Consider the following 15,495-nt stretch of genomic DNA (forward strand, 5'->3'; position numbering starts at 1 on the left):
GTTTTTTTTATAATGGAAGTCAATGGAAAAACGGATCAAAAACTGATGCACACAAATGCATCCGTTTTTTGCAATCCGTTTTTTGCAAAAAACGGATCCGTTAAACGGATGCTGAAAACGCAGTGTGAACCTAGCCTTACGCAGTAATTTCCTTTTCAATGCAATTCTGAAATTTGTTCATGTAGTCAACCCTTTACTGTATGGGTTTGAAATGAGGATTTTTGATGACAAACTGTGGATTGTAAGGGTTCCCAGTTGTAGTAATATCTTCCTGAGATAACTGCAAGTCATGTTATCACATAACACAGTCATCACAGTCATCACATAACACAATTAGGGTGGAAAATGTAGTCCTTTAGGGTACTATTACACGGAACGATAATCGGCCGAATTGGCCAGATTCAGCCGACTATCACTCTGTGTAATAAATGCAACGATCAGCCTATGACAACGATCATCGGCTGATCATTGATATAGGTTAGAACCTATTTTTGTCGGGCGCCAATTGCGCACCGCTGCGTGTAATAGTGGTGCACGGGCAGCGACTAACGATATACATTACCCATCCACATTCCAGGGCTGCTCCTGCCGTCCGCTTCTCCCCAGGTCCCGTGCGCTCTAGCTTCACAGCGGCCTGTCAGCTGATAGGCTGCTCAGCCAATCACAGGCCGGGACCACAGGCCGCTGTGAAGCTAGAGCACGCGCGGAACCCGGGGAGAAGCGGACGGCAGGAGCAGCCCTGGAACATGGATGGGTAATGTATGTCAGTTTAGCAAGGGCGGTAACGATGTCCATGCAGCTCTTGGTAGATGATTATCGGGCTGTGTAATAGGCCCAGTAAACGAGCGACGATCTAGCAGATCGGCGCTCGTTTACAGGTATTATCGGGCCCTGCTCAGCCCGTGTAATACCACCCTTAGGCAGTAAGGAAACCTATTGTGTAAGTTCCTTTGATGATCAATTCATTACTTTTATTAGTCCTTGTCCTGGTTGTGGCTCCAAAGCTGATAGCACTCCTCAGTTTTTTATGTTTCCTCTTGCCCCGTCTGGGGGAATTTTCAGGTTTAGTATAACAAGAACTAGAACCAGAAGGTTTCGGTGAAGCTTCACAGGCAAAAATTTGAACTAAATTTTCATATTCCATTTCAGAGGCACTGAAAGTTACTTTTGAGATATATATATATATATATATATATATATTATATGTATATATATATCACAGTATATAGGTAGCACTATACCAGTAGTGGATCCGAGTGCCAGCAGGGACAGCTTTGACCAGGAGCCCGTTGAATATAGCAAGGAATTCCCCACAGCACAGCTTAGAATTCAAACGTTGTGATTTATTTCATATCCAAAGCAGCAGTAAACAGTGCAACACAGCAAGGTGAGTCTGATGCTGCTTTTAGTCGCAGTGTATAGAGCAGGCTTGGGTCCTGAGCCCCCTCCTTTTTTTTGAGGGGTCCTTGAGGCCCCATGAGGAAATAAACTTCTTGGATTGGGTCTGGGGGATTAAACTGCAAAAAGGCCATGGTTCTGGCTTAAAAAAAAAATAGTTGGAAAAAAATTACATTTATCTACCTCTTATCTACCTGCTGTAACATAAATCATTGATCTTCAGAATATAATTTTTTTTATAAACACAGCAGAATATTTACATGTAATATTTTGTTTATTCATTATGTTATTTCTTAGTAATGGTTTTTTGGCAAGATATTTATGAATATGTCATAGAAAAAAATATGGGACTCTTAAGTACAGTTAGCTTTCAGATGAGGTGTTTGTGGCTAGCCTTTTCATTCCATTCTAATGTATTTTTTAGATTGGGCCTTGAGTCTAAAAATACCAAAAGCAAATTAGTTTTTAAATTTAAACGTTACATGTCTTTCCAACGTTGTTTTTTTCTTGGAATTTTCCAATATGTTAAAAAATTTTAACAAATAAATGTGCAACTTTAACACTGCCCATTTAGCCTGATCAAACCTTGCTTTATCTGGATTTCTGCCACCATAGGCATGATTGATCTGAACAGAAGTAAACAAGAGGAAACTTCCACACTTTTTGTATAAAAAGTTCTTTGTTTTATATGTAAGGAGCCATGAGTGGCATCTAGAAACAAGCGCAAATCAAGCTCTTTTCAAAAAAAGTTGGAGTGAGACAGAAAACTCCCGTCATGCAGAGCAGCGGTATAGGGTCCCATGATCCCATGCCCGCTGCTTGGTCAATACACAGTGCTCTTGCACTTTACAGCGCAAGATCGCTGTGTATTATCTAGTGTCCCTGTACTTCTTATCTATTCATGAAAATACAGACTGCCTTTGCAGTCTGTATCTTATACTTTACCTAATCCTCTGTTTCGGTGCAGTAAGGCAGGGCTCTGCCATCTCGCATTCCAGCGGTGCGTACTGTCGCTTGAACGAAAGTGACGTCTTAAAAATGGCAGCACCCAGACTTACTGCACCGAAACAGAAAATTAGGCAATACAGACTGCAAAGGCAATCTGTATCTTCATGAAGTCTATTTATGAAGATACAGAATGCTTTTGCAGTATCTAATACCTTATCTAATCCTCTGTACTGGCACAGTGCTACCATCTTGGTGATGTCACTTGCGTTCCAGCGCTGGAATGCACTACTGGAATGCACCGCAATGTCATCAAGTTGGCAGCGCCCTGCCTTACTGCACATGCACAGAGGATTAAGTAAAGTATAAAATACAGACTGCAAAGGCACTCTGTATCTTCATAAATAGACTTAGGGAGATATAAACTTCTATAATAGGGACAGTCAGATTTAGATGATAGGTTCTCCGTTTTGTGTGGCGGGGAATTTCAATGCGAGCACACACTGATGCGCCCACATCCCAATTCATCAGAAATTATGATTATCCGGCCGATACTGAAGAGCAAAACATTCATGCACTGTATGGCAATATTGTTTATGCATTCTTGGGGGACATCATTTTTATGTTGTATTCATACTATGTATGGGGTCATAATTTACATTATTTATCTTTTCACTTGTTTGTAGTATCAGTTAAAGAATCTATTATTTATGCTCTGTATATTGTTATACTGTATTGGCTTTATTGCAGTATAATTTATTTAGTATACAATATATAATTTATATAGTGTATAGCTCAATAATGTATTAAAGAGTACCTATGACGAAATATGTCGAAATGTCAAAAGTTATTAATGCCACTGCTGAGACCCACTGTGATAAGGAGGTACAGCCGGGGAAAGACCACGGCAGCTGTGCCATTCACTTCTCAGCTGTATCTCGGTTATGGCTGAGTCTGTCAATGGGAGTCTATGGGACAACCTAGAGCAGACAGACAGAGCAGGTGGCCATAGAGTGGATTGTGCTGCTGTCGCTTCCTCTCCCCAGCTATACCTCCCAAAACCATTTGGTCTCAGCCGTGTGGCCTGGTGGGATCAATAACTTTTGACATGTCTGATGACATAAACAGGAAAGTGCTAAAGCAACCTGCAAGTGCCAGGAATTACCACACATACTCCCTCCAGTGTACACACAATAAAAACCTGTTCTAAAGGTTTTTTTTTTAAATGAGGTTCTTAGCAAACTATTTGAACAAACAGAAAGTGCTTCCCAATCTTCCCACGCCAAGGTGAAGAGATGCCTGTTGACAAGTCAAGATTTTTTTTTTCATGACAGGTACTCTTTAACCCCTTAAGGTCAAAGCCAATTTTCGTTTTTGCACTTTTGCTTTTTCCACTTTATGTTTAAAAGTCTATAGCGCTTGCATTTTTTCACCTAGAGACGTATATGAGCACTTATTTTCTCTCCTCACCTTCACGACGGCACCACAGGAGTTAACTCATGCCCTAGGGACAGGAAAAGCACAAACACGAGAGGTTAAAAGCCCCTCCCCTTCCTGCTATCACCAGTGCTTTTCCTGTCCCTGTAGGGCAGGCACGAGAGGTGGGGGATCCATGGTGAAGATGAGAAGATCCCCCTGTTTGAAGATTTATTTCCCCTTACCAGCAGGGATCGATCGGGGTTTAACCTCCTTCCTTCCCATGGAGGCGGCTGGCTGATCTTCGGATCTGGGGTAAGGGATGGCCCGCTGGTTCTCCTCGCGCCATCCCTGACGTGGCGGGGGCGCGCAGAGAGTTTCCGTTGCTGCAACCTCCGGACCTCTCCTTTGTATACGCGCGTCCCGGGACTGGTCGTGCTGTGGCAGACGCTGTGGCCTAGTGGTCCGCGTTTGCGGCCTACTTCCGGCCGCAATGTACGGGCGTTCGGCGGAGGTCAGGCCTGAGGCCTAGTCTTTCAGCAGTGCCTTCAGTGGGGGGAGCACGCTGACGCCATGTGCCGGAAGAGACAGAACTCCTGGTCTTCTGAGGACGCCGGGCGGCAAGTTTGGAAAATCTGCAGAGTTGTGTGTCATCAGTCTTCTGAGGTCTGATCCACTGCATCACCTATGAGGAATCCTGCTGCAGACTAGCCTCCTCTGCCGCTGCCGGTGGTAAGTGTGCCAACTAAAGTCTGCTACACTTGGGGGAGAGTGCTAGGGGTCAGCTTGTATAGTTCTGACTGTCCCAGTTTTCTATCTCCCTCTCTTCTTCCCTATACCTTTCAGGGTGATATATAATTACTCTGTGTGGGCACCAGCGTGCTGTATTCACCTTGGTGCTTAGGACTGTGATATATATACTTATGTATGTATGGATAAGGTTTTGCTCCTAGCTTTATTTTGCGAGAAGGAGCTTTTCCTCTTAGGAGATTTACCTGTTACTATGCAGGCCTCTCTCCTTTATTAACAAGAACATAAAATATCCTGTGTTTAATGTCATCATTATAGAGGATGTTTAAATGGATGGAAGATCTGGCCAATCAGATGTTGCATTTCACCTGTTAAACACTTGCATAACTTAATGTAACTGTCATCCTCTGCGCTGTTTTCTCTCCTCATCTTCCTTCCTATCTGTTCGGTCAGATAATGAAGGATGATATGGCAGCTGCTACACCTATTGCTATACCTTCTTATGGCTTTAGCAGCTTTCAGCGTACCAGAGGTACCTGTTAAAATCTAGGAGTCACAGGGCCTGTCCTTTTGCTTCTAGGCTTGAGTCTTGTACATTATCTGATTCAACTATTTAAATCCAGTAATTTATCTATAGGCTTCTCTGCTCTATCACATTGATACACAGAGTCTAGGGAACATATTTTGCCATTTGATCTTACCTTCTCTCTGTCAGACTTCCACTGGGATGGAGGATACACAAGAGGTGTGATCTATTGGAGATGAGTTGTTTGCTGGGGTTAGCATGTGGAAGCTAGTTCCTATTCAGCAGACCTTTCAGGCCTCATCACTGATGATTAACAAAACCTGGGAAGAATGGGATTTAGACACCCAGGTGGTTAGAGTTACTAGCAATCACCTTGCCATTTGTAGGCTCTTCAACTGAGGCCAGGAGGATTTGTACAAGTCTTATAGACTGTTACTTTTCTCTTGTGAGAGATGTTGCTGCTACATGTGTTCTTGTGCAGTACATATGGGAATCAATCAGAGACGACCATCAAAATAAATAAATATATATAAAGGTGCCCTCGGGAACACATTATTGATGTGTCTTTTCTTTGTAGCAATTCCTTAGCCTTCTTGGCTGATTCCTCAGCAGTGATGGTCCATATGGTTGCCAGGAATTGGGTTCTACCTTTTCTGCCATTAGTCACACACACAAAAAAAAAAAAAAAAAAAAAATCTGACAATCCCATTCTATGCAAGGTCTTCAGTTTGCCCTTTATAGTATCTGGGAAATTCTTCTGTTCTAATAGACCTTCAGTAGTTAAGAAGTATGGGTTCAATGTAGCACCATAGAATTCAGGAGCCTTATAGGAGGGATGTCTATGGACCTCTCCCAAGGCCTCCCAGGACTACACCAGGTCACTATCCTGGAGGTGGGGGGTGATTCTGGAGTTCAGGAGGCTTGGATGTGTGTCACCCAAGTCATCTGGATCCTGGACGTTATTCTCCAGGACTTCAATATAGTCATCTTCTCCCCCCAAATGTTTCCTAGTCCACCTACCTTCTCAGCTCCTTTAATCAGGACTCTTCTACAGGGTCTAGAAGCTGATAAAGCCCTGTGTTGTGACCTCTGTCCCAGTGCCAGAGTTAGAGAAGGGGCACTTTTCAGCTATTCCTTATTTAGTAACTGAACGGAACATACAGGCTTAGTATAAACCTGGAACCCATCAAAATTTATCTGATACAGAGGATTCAAGATGGAATCCATGTAGTCTACTACTCAACTTAATCTATAGGATGCTATGAGGGCGTTAATCGACTTAAAGATGTTTCTACTATGTTTCAACTCTTGTCTTTAGTAGAAGTTTGCATGGGCAGTTGTGTCCAGCATTATCAATGCAGTGCTCTCTCCTTCCGGATTCATCAGCCCTTTTGCATCTTCTTTAGTTTATGGGGAAGTTGATTCCCTACCTTCATCGGTTTTGGATAAATATTCCGCCTGTCTGGTTGAGTTTTCTTCTTTTGACAGATTCCACATAGAAGCTGTTCAGAAAATAACGACAGCCAGTGGTGATCTTTATTCCTGGGGGTGTCCGATAAACAATCAGTAATCGGATCTCAACCCAGACACCCAAAATATATTTGGGGATCCTCCGGATTCCTAGGTAATAATGTCCTCTCTCCCCTCAGATTGGGTATCTCTGGTGGAGAAGACTAGACTGTTCCCAATGTAGGAGGCCTGGTTACACTTGAGGACTATGTCCATTTGGAATCCATGACTACTTATTCTCCAGTGACACCTTAGAATCAGACTCATTCTAGATTCTTACTGTAATAAACCAATAGACTTGTCATTCTGAATCAGGCACAGGTATCCTTTTCTCCACAGGTCTGTTGGTCTCTATATGTTGGCCTACATGGCTTACTTGAAGATGGGGTTATCTTTGTATCCCTCTTCCTAAGATAAGATTAGTCACAGACGTTGGCCAGTTTCTGCTATCTCCAAGGACAGCAGCAAGGTCTTCAGGCCTTAAAGAGCTGCAGGCAGACGGGGGCCTTACAGCAGGCGAATAATATCTGGAATCTAACAATTCACATCTTATTGGACAACAGTACCACTGTGGCACATCTGAGACACCAGGATAGTGCAAAGCAGAATCCACTTCAATCCATTCAGATTGGATCTTCACCTAGGGGAGCGACATATTTATCCCCAACAGCCACATATCTTACAATTCACATGGTTTATCTTAGCAGTCAATCCATTTTCATGAGTGAAGGGTGTCTCAAGGAGGAAGGTCCAGATTTTATCCCTCAATTGGGTCTGCCTCTGATTTGTTCGCAGATTTATCAGAACAAGGAGGTATAGAAGTTCTTTCCAAGCGATGTTCCAGTGGCGGTGGATGTACTTGAACAGCCTTGATTTTCAGTCTTGTATACAATCCTTTATCTTTTGGCTCTTTCCTGGGACACTACAGGAAATCCAAAGATGATTAAGGATGGAAGTTTTATTCCTGCACCGTAGAGAAACTGTAATATAGTTCCTGGAATCCTGTAACACCTGGATTGATCTTCATTCAATTCCAGAGGAAGAATATACTGAAGAGATTTCCAGCAATTTGTAGCTGGTGGAATCCGGAATGCTGTATGGAAGCGTAGGTATAGGACTTACCTTTACCTTTATTGATCAAGGCCCTTTCATTCAGGGCTGCGTTCACTTCTTGGGCGGAGAAGGCTTACACATCTTTAGATCAGATTGCAGAGCTATCACCTGGTCTACTACTATTGCCATGCATTGTGGTTGGCAGTTTCAGCTCAGTGAAGACCTGGTTTGGTAAGAAAGGTCTCCAGGCTGTGGCCCCGCCCTAGGGGAAATTGTTGGTATTTCTCCTGTGGTGCCGTCGTGAAGGTAAGGAGAGAAAATAGTATTAGTCTTACCGGTAAGACGTTTTCTACGAAACCTTCACGACGGCACCAACATCCCTCCCTATATTGTATTGTTGAATATAATACTCACGTGGTGCTCAGAAATTGTTATAATGCACTGGTGCTAGCAGGAAGGGGAGGGGCTTTTAACCTCTCGTGTTTGTGCTTTTCCTGTCCCTAGGGCATGAGTTAACTCCTGTGGTGCCGTCGTGAAGGTTTCGTAGAAAACGTCTTACCGGTAAGACTAATACTATTTTTTGCGAAACCAATTGTACTTTGCAATGACAGGCATTATTTTTCTATAACACATGCTGCGAAACCGTAAATAAATTATTTGCGCTGTCAAATTGAAAAAAAAAGGAATTTGTTTTGATTTCGGGGAGTTTTGCATTTACGCCGTTCGCCCTATGGTAAAACTGACTGGTTATGCATGTTTCTCAAGTCATATGACTTTTATTGTATCTGATGGCCTGTAAAAAATTCAAACCATTGTTAACAAATATATGTTCCCTAAAATCGCTCTATTCCCAGGCCTATAACACTTTTATCCTTTGGTCTATGGGGCTGTGTGAGGTGTCATTTTTTGTGCCATGATGTCTTCTTTCTATCGGTACATTGATTGCGCATATACGACTTTTTGATCGCTTTTTATTACATTTTTTCTGGATTTAATGCGACCAAAAATGCGCAATTTTGCACTTTGGAATTTTTTTGCACTTACGCCGTTTACCGTGCAAGATCAGGAATGTGATTAATTAATAGTTCGGGCGATTACGCACGCGGCGATACTAAATATGTTTATTTATTTGTTTATTTATTTATATTTATAAAAAGGGAAAAGGGGGGGTAATTTGGACTTTTAATGGGGGAGGGTTTTTTTTATTAATAAAAAAAACATTTTTACTTTTATTTTTACTTTAACTAGAAGTCCCCCTGGGGGACTTGTATATAAACAACCGTTCAGGGAAGAAAAAGAGTGCTGCACCTCACACCTATGGCTGATACTAATACCTCTCGGCTGCATAAAAAACATCAGAATTCTGTATGTGAATTGATCAAGCCACACTGCCCCATGTACCTCGTGCAGGTATCTGATACACATGGGTCCCTACACTAAATCCACACTGTGCCGGTCAGCGACCACTACCCCCGCAGGCGTGCACAGTCAGGGAAGGGAGGCCATGGAACAGCCCTGTAACCATGCCACAGGACCAGACCCAAAAATGCCACACCAAAACCCAGCCAGCACCACCGGCGGAGGAAGCTACCCCCAAACAGCACAAGTCTGGATAAGGTATTGCACTCACCATAGCTATCAAAGATAGAATGGGACAGACAGGAGGGATTAAAACCATGAGCACTCAGGTGTCTCCTGCTAATTGCGGTCATGTGGGTCTCACCAGGAGGAGTGCAAAACACGGAGAAAAGAGAGAAACAAAATACGGTTCAGGGAAGAAAAAGAGTGCTGCACCTCACACCTATGGCTGATACTAGTACCTCTCATAGAGATCAATGCTGTGTATGTATCGATTAGATCGGTCATAGATTGCTATGGCCTGCTGCAGGCCACAGCAATCTATTGCCGAGCCGGGATCAGCGTCATTCTGACGCTGAGGCCCGGCACGGGCAGAACGGATCTCCCCCCCGCGATGAGATCCGTCCCACTAGACACCAGGGACGTGAGGTCTGAAGCCTCTAAGTGCAGCTGTCAGGTTTAACAGCTGCACTTAGAGGCTTAATTAGCCGGCGCGGCAACGGGACCCGCGCCGGCTAATAGAGGCACTGCCCGGCTGCACATGCAGCCGGGATCAGTGCCGTTCAGAGCGGGGTCCCGACCGGACCCCGCTCTGAACACTCCCCGCGGCACCATGACGTATAAGGTACGTCATGGGTCGCTAAGGGGTTAAAGAGGATGTACCACCAGGTACATCCTCTTTAAGTTGAACCCACGGATTGAACGGCGCCGTCACAGGAAATGGACCGCCGGCCAGTTCCCGTGCACGATGTCGTTCTATGCACCGGAACCGGCTGGTGCTCAAGCACTGGAGGCCGGCTGGGCAGCCCCCAGTGGGAGGGAATTCCCTCCCCTGTATGACGCGGCTCCCTTTGAATGAATAGAGCCGCGTCATACAGGGGAGGGAATTCCCGCCCATTGGAGGCGGGCTGGCCTACCTCCAGTGCTTGAGCACCATCCGGTTCCGGTGCATAGAACGGCGCCGTGCATGGGAACTGGGCCCCGGTCCAAAAAACGGACCACGGCATCGGCTTCCCTGTGAAGGCGCCGTTCGATACGTTGGTTCAGCTTAAAGAGGATGTACCTGGTGGTACATCCTCTTTAAGTATATAATGCCAATATTATGCACTCTGTGTTGGTACTATTAACATGCAAAGTGTAAGGCTGTGTAATATGTATAGTACATATTTAATGCACTATAAGGCTATGTTCACACAATGTAAGAGACCGGCCGTTCCGTGACCCTGGCCAGGTCACGGAACGGCCGGTCTCCGCCTGGATCATCCCGGCCGGTACTTAAGTACAGGCCGGATGATCTTTCCGCATCAAAGCTTCCCATAGCATACAGTGAATTGTGTGCAATTCACTGAATTGCGGCCGCAGAAAACTGACATGATATGATGTGTATACGCTCCGGCCGGAATCCCATTGAAAATAAGGCATTGTTCCACCCCGCAAAAAGTATGGCCGTTGTTGCCGATGGCAACAACGGCCGTACTTTTACGTAGTGTGAACATAGCCTATGACTGTATTATTGTACTGTACTGTGTGAATACAGCCTATGACTGTATTATTATTTTGGTAATCATACCTATGAAAAGTATATTAGAGTTCAATGTGACAGACATGTCTCCTGACTTTTTTTAAAATCTTCACCAAAATAGGTGTTTTAACTTTAAAATTTGTGGTGGTCACTCTTTTTGTGAGTGTCATGTTTGCCCTCAGAGCTTTCTAAATTTTGACGTTATTTAGTTCTCATGAATGAAGAAAACTGATAACTAATTAATTACTATTTATTTTACAGATGTTAAACTGTATTCTTGTGTGCCTGGGGGGAATCTGGATTGTGAATGAAGGAGGTGAGTCCATTTTACAATTTTGAAAGGAATTGTTTAATTGATAAAGTGCTGCATAGCTGTAAAATTTCTCCAATTCTAAACCAACAGTTTATTTTATATATATCATGTAGCATAGTAGATTTTTGTATTAACCCCTAGGGGACACAGCCAGTTTTGGTGTTTATGACACGGCCAAATTTTTCAAATATGACATGTTTCACTTTATATATTAACAACTCAGGAATGCTTTTACCGATTCTTGTGGTTCCAAGATTGTTTTTTCGTGACATGTTCCACTTTATGTTAGTGGTACATTTGGGCCACTACCTTTAAGTTTTTTTGTAAAAAACTCCAAAATGTTGTGAAAAATTGAAAAAAATTGCATTTCTCTAAATTTGAAAGTCTCTGCCAATAAGAAAGATAGTTATACCATATAAATTATTGACTAATTCATATCTAGAACATTCTACTTTATATTGGCAGCATTTGGTTAACATGCCTGAACTGTTTTAGGATTTTAGAGGCCATGATTGTTTAGTAGCAATTTTCTACATTTTTGTAAAAATTTAAAACTCAGAATTCTTTAGGGACCAGTTCAGTTTTGGAGCATATTCTAGAGGCCCATATATTAGAAACCCCCATAATTCACCCCATTTTGAACTCTTCACCCTTTGAAGTATTTAAATTGACATTTAAAACTGTTTTTAACCCTTTAGGCATTTCACAGGAATAACTGCAAAATAAGTGTGAAAAGTAAAAATTTCCATTTTCTTTGTAGACATTTCAATTCAATTCTATTTCTTTCTTATCGCACAGTTAAAAAAAAGTGAAATGCAATAAAATATTTATTCCTCTGAATCTGCAGTTTTTAAAAATACCCCATTTGTGGATGTAAAGTGTTGTGTGGGCACACAGCACGGCTCAGAAGAGAAGGAGCACCCTTTAAATTTTGGAGTATGGATTTGGTTGGAATAAATGTAGGAGACCATGTTACAGTTACAGAGCCCCCCTAGTGCCGAGACAGTGAAACCCCCCCACTAGTGACTCCATTTTGAAAACTACACCCCATAAGGAATGTAACAAGGGGTACAGTGGGCATTTGGACCCTACGGGTTTTTCACAGTTTTTTGCAAAAGTGGGCCATGAAAATGAAAAATTGCATTTTTCACACTTATACATTGGCAAAATCCCAAATTTTTCAAATTTCCAAAAGCTTGGAGGAGTAAAAGCCCCCCGATATTTGTAAAGCAATTTCTCCTGAGCACAGAAATACCCCATTTGTGAACATAAAGTATTGTATGGGCGCACAACAGGGCTCAGAAGAGAAGGAGCACCTATGTCTGTGTGTGCACAGACGTTTACTGACACTTACTAATGGACACTGACTGATGCTTACTTTCGGATGCTGACTGACAAATTTTCAAATCCATTTCTGGTTTTGGCTGCAAAAATCTGTCAGATATCTGTCAGATAATCTGTTTGTGTAAACGGACCCTAACGGATGCTGATTGATGCTCAGTAACGGACATTGACTGACTCTTACTAACGGATGTTGACTGATGCTGGCTGACACTTACTTAACGAAGGTGACTGACACCTGCTAATGGACTGATGCTTGCTGACACCTGCTAGTGGACGCTGACTGACGGACAGTGAATGACGCTTACTGATGGACGCTGACTGAGTTTTATTGATGAAGCTTACTAACTGATGCTGACTGATACGTACTGACGGACTCAGACACTTACTGACGCTGACTGACCCTTACTAAGGGACGCTGATTGGCGCTTACTAACAGACGCTGATTGACTCTTACTAACGAACACTGACTCTTACTAACAGACGCTGACTGACACTGACGCTTCCTAACAGACGTTGACTCTGACGCTTCCTAACGGACGCTGACTGACGCTTACTAACGGACGCTGACTGACGCTTACTAACGGACGCTGACTGACGCTTACTAACGGACGCTGACTGACGCTTACTAACAGATGCTGACTGACGCTTACTAACGGACACTGACTGACGCTTACTAACTGACGCTGACTGACAGACACTAAGATCTTCCTTATTACTGGGAGGGGGCATTTTTTATTATATGTGTGTGTGTTTGTGTGTGTGTTTTACAGTATATGGATGCAGGCTCTGATCTCCTCACAAAGTGAGGGATCAGAGCCTGCATCCATGATCAGATACTGTGATTGACAGCTCTGATCACAGAGCTGTCACTCACAGTATATAGCAGCATGTACCAGCGTCACTACACAGACACTGGTACATACTGCTGCAGCAGGAGGGGGTCACAGCAGAGATCGCTCCTTCCCCCTCCTCCTCGCAGCACTGGCTCCCGGGTCCCGGAACTCTGAGCTCTGGGATACGGGGAGCCAGTGCTGCCAGGAGGAGGGGGAAGTTGAGACATCTGCTGTGACCCCCTCCGGTGAGTACCGAAACAGCGGCGGCGATCCGGGGGTGGGGGATTGCTTCATACTGGAGGCAGAGGGAGCCCGGCATCAGGGGGGGGAGAGAGAGAGGTCCATGCTGCAGCAGGAGGGGGGTCACGTCAGAGATCGCTCCTTCCCCCACCTCCTTGCAGCACTGGCTCTCCGGTCCCAGAACTCATTGAGCTCTGGGACCGGGGAGCCAGTGCTGCAAGGAGGAGGGGGAAGGAGCAATCTCTTATGTGACCCCCTCCTGCTGCAGCATGGACCTCTCTCTCCCCCCCCCCCCGATGCCGGGCTCTCTCTGCCTCCAGGATGAAGCAAGTCAAAGACCCCCGCCCCCCACCACCCCCACCCCGTTCGCCGCTGCCGCTGGATCGCCGCTGCCGCCGGATCGCCGCCGCTGTGCTGTGGTAAATACCGGCACAGTAGGAGCGCCGGCGGCAGCAGGCGGGGATGAAGATCGGGGGACAGCGGGGGGCAGGGATTGTGTGGCAGCAGCTTCCCCCGGATCCCGGAACTCGGCAGAGACCGGGACCGGGGGTTTAATGCTTGCTTCACCGGGATCAGTGGATCGTTACCGATCCACTGATGCCGGTGATCGCCTGTGCTGGACCCCTTCAGGGGGTCCAGCAGCAGCAACACTAAACTGTCAGCTATCAGCTGACAGTTTAGTTGCGGCTCCCGGTCACTGTTTCTGTAAACAGTGAGCACCGGGAGCCGGGAAGTTATAGTACGTCCTGGTGCGGATAGTAACCTCCTGCCAGGACGTACTATAACTTCCTGGTGCGGCTAAGGGTTAACAGAGCCAATTTTGGAGCTGGGTGGGAGAGGGGATCAGGCCATGACCAAGCCATTTTACTAGATTAAATTAAAGGCTAAAGTAGCCAAAGAACAGCAGTGCTCCAGCTCATCACTCAAAACCTGGAGGAGTCTGTTCCTGGCTTTGGCTTCAATGATCTGTCAGATAAATTTGTGTAAACGCACCATAATCTGAAAATACTTGTAAGACTTGCTTCCATTCTGATCTCAGGTGTGCCACCATCCTGACAAAATGCTCAATCCCACTCATATAGTGGAGAGCCCAGATGGAAACACTGACTACTGCCATGCCTTTAAATATACTTTCTGTTTTTTGAGGTGGACTGCAATAAAAAGAAAGGGTTTATAGGTTGTACGGACCATCAATCAAAAGTTAAAGAGTGTGTTCACAGTTTAGTGAGTCCTGCAACTTGTCTCAATAAATTACACACAACACTAGAATTGAGCCCAAAGGTTCCTTGTTTGCACTGTGTGTGTCATTTATCATTCATGCAGTGCAAACTGTGAAAAAAAACGGTTAGGTTTTTTTCTTATAACTGAGCACTACAAAAATTACTCTTTTCACTAACAACCATTGTTGAATTTTAAGTTCATTTCAACCACTAGAGGTTAACTAACATACTGTATTGCAGACAAGATGCACTTGTATTGTCTTCTATGGACTTGCAAACTTGTAAATCAATAAATGTGGTGAGTAGATGAATAAGGCAAAATTATTCATTTATATCTGCTCTTCAAATGGTTATCTCATAAAATTGTGTTTATTTCAATAGTATGTTTGATAGTTTTGTAAATTTGTACATCATATACTTCCTTTTTGCAGGTCTGTAAGCCTGAATATGTAAATAGAGAGAAAATAGTACCAAGTAATAGTCATAAGGGATCATTGCTGGAGACAGTGGAAGGGAAATAAGGTCCCTGAAAGCTGTTTACAAGTGGGACTACTTTCTATACAGGTGAGCGGAGGAAAACAGAGCGCAGGCAACTAGGGAAATATTAAAAAGCAGACTGCAATGTCCTCCTGCTAAAATACAGTAGCCTCTTACAGTCCATGGTCACACTGGTGCCTGCATACAGAAGGTGAAGAGCCTAGAGCTGCAGAGAGGTGAAGAAATAAGCTAAATTCGGTGAACAGGACACTAGAATGCAGCTGGTTTCACATGAATAGCATTAAAATAGCCGGATGTGTTATGGTCAGTTTACACGGAGCGATAATTCGCCCAATTAATCGTTTAACGAT

General features: G+C 44.1%; 1 protein-coding gene across 3 annotated transcripts in view; it reads left to right on the forward strand.

Moving 5' to 3' along the window:
- TAFA2 (TAFA chemokine like family member 2) overlaps positions 1-15,495 on the forward strand; it is a 136,661-nt gene that overhangs the window by 89,086 nt on the left and 32,080 nt on the right. For all 3 annotated transcript variants that reach the window (XR_011360598.1, XM_069955962.1, XM_069955964.1), the window contains exon 2: positions 10,959-11,013. The gene's annotated coding sequence lies outside the window, so the exon portion shown is untranslated. The remainder of the gene's footprint in view (positions 1-10,958; positions 11,014-15,495) is intronic.

The sequence above is a fragment of the Dendropsophus ebraccatus genome, chromosome 1 (assembly GCF_027789765.1).
Source record: "Dendropsophus ebraccatus isolate aDenEbr1 chromosome 1, aDenEbr1.pat, whole genome shotgun sequence".
Classification (NCBI taxonomy): Eukaryota; Metazoa; Chordata; class Amphibia; order Anura; family Hylidae; genus Dendropsophus; species Dendropsophus ebraccatus.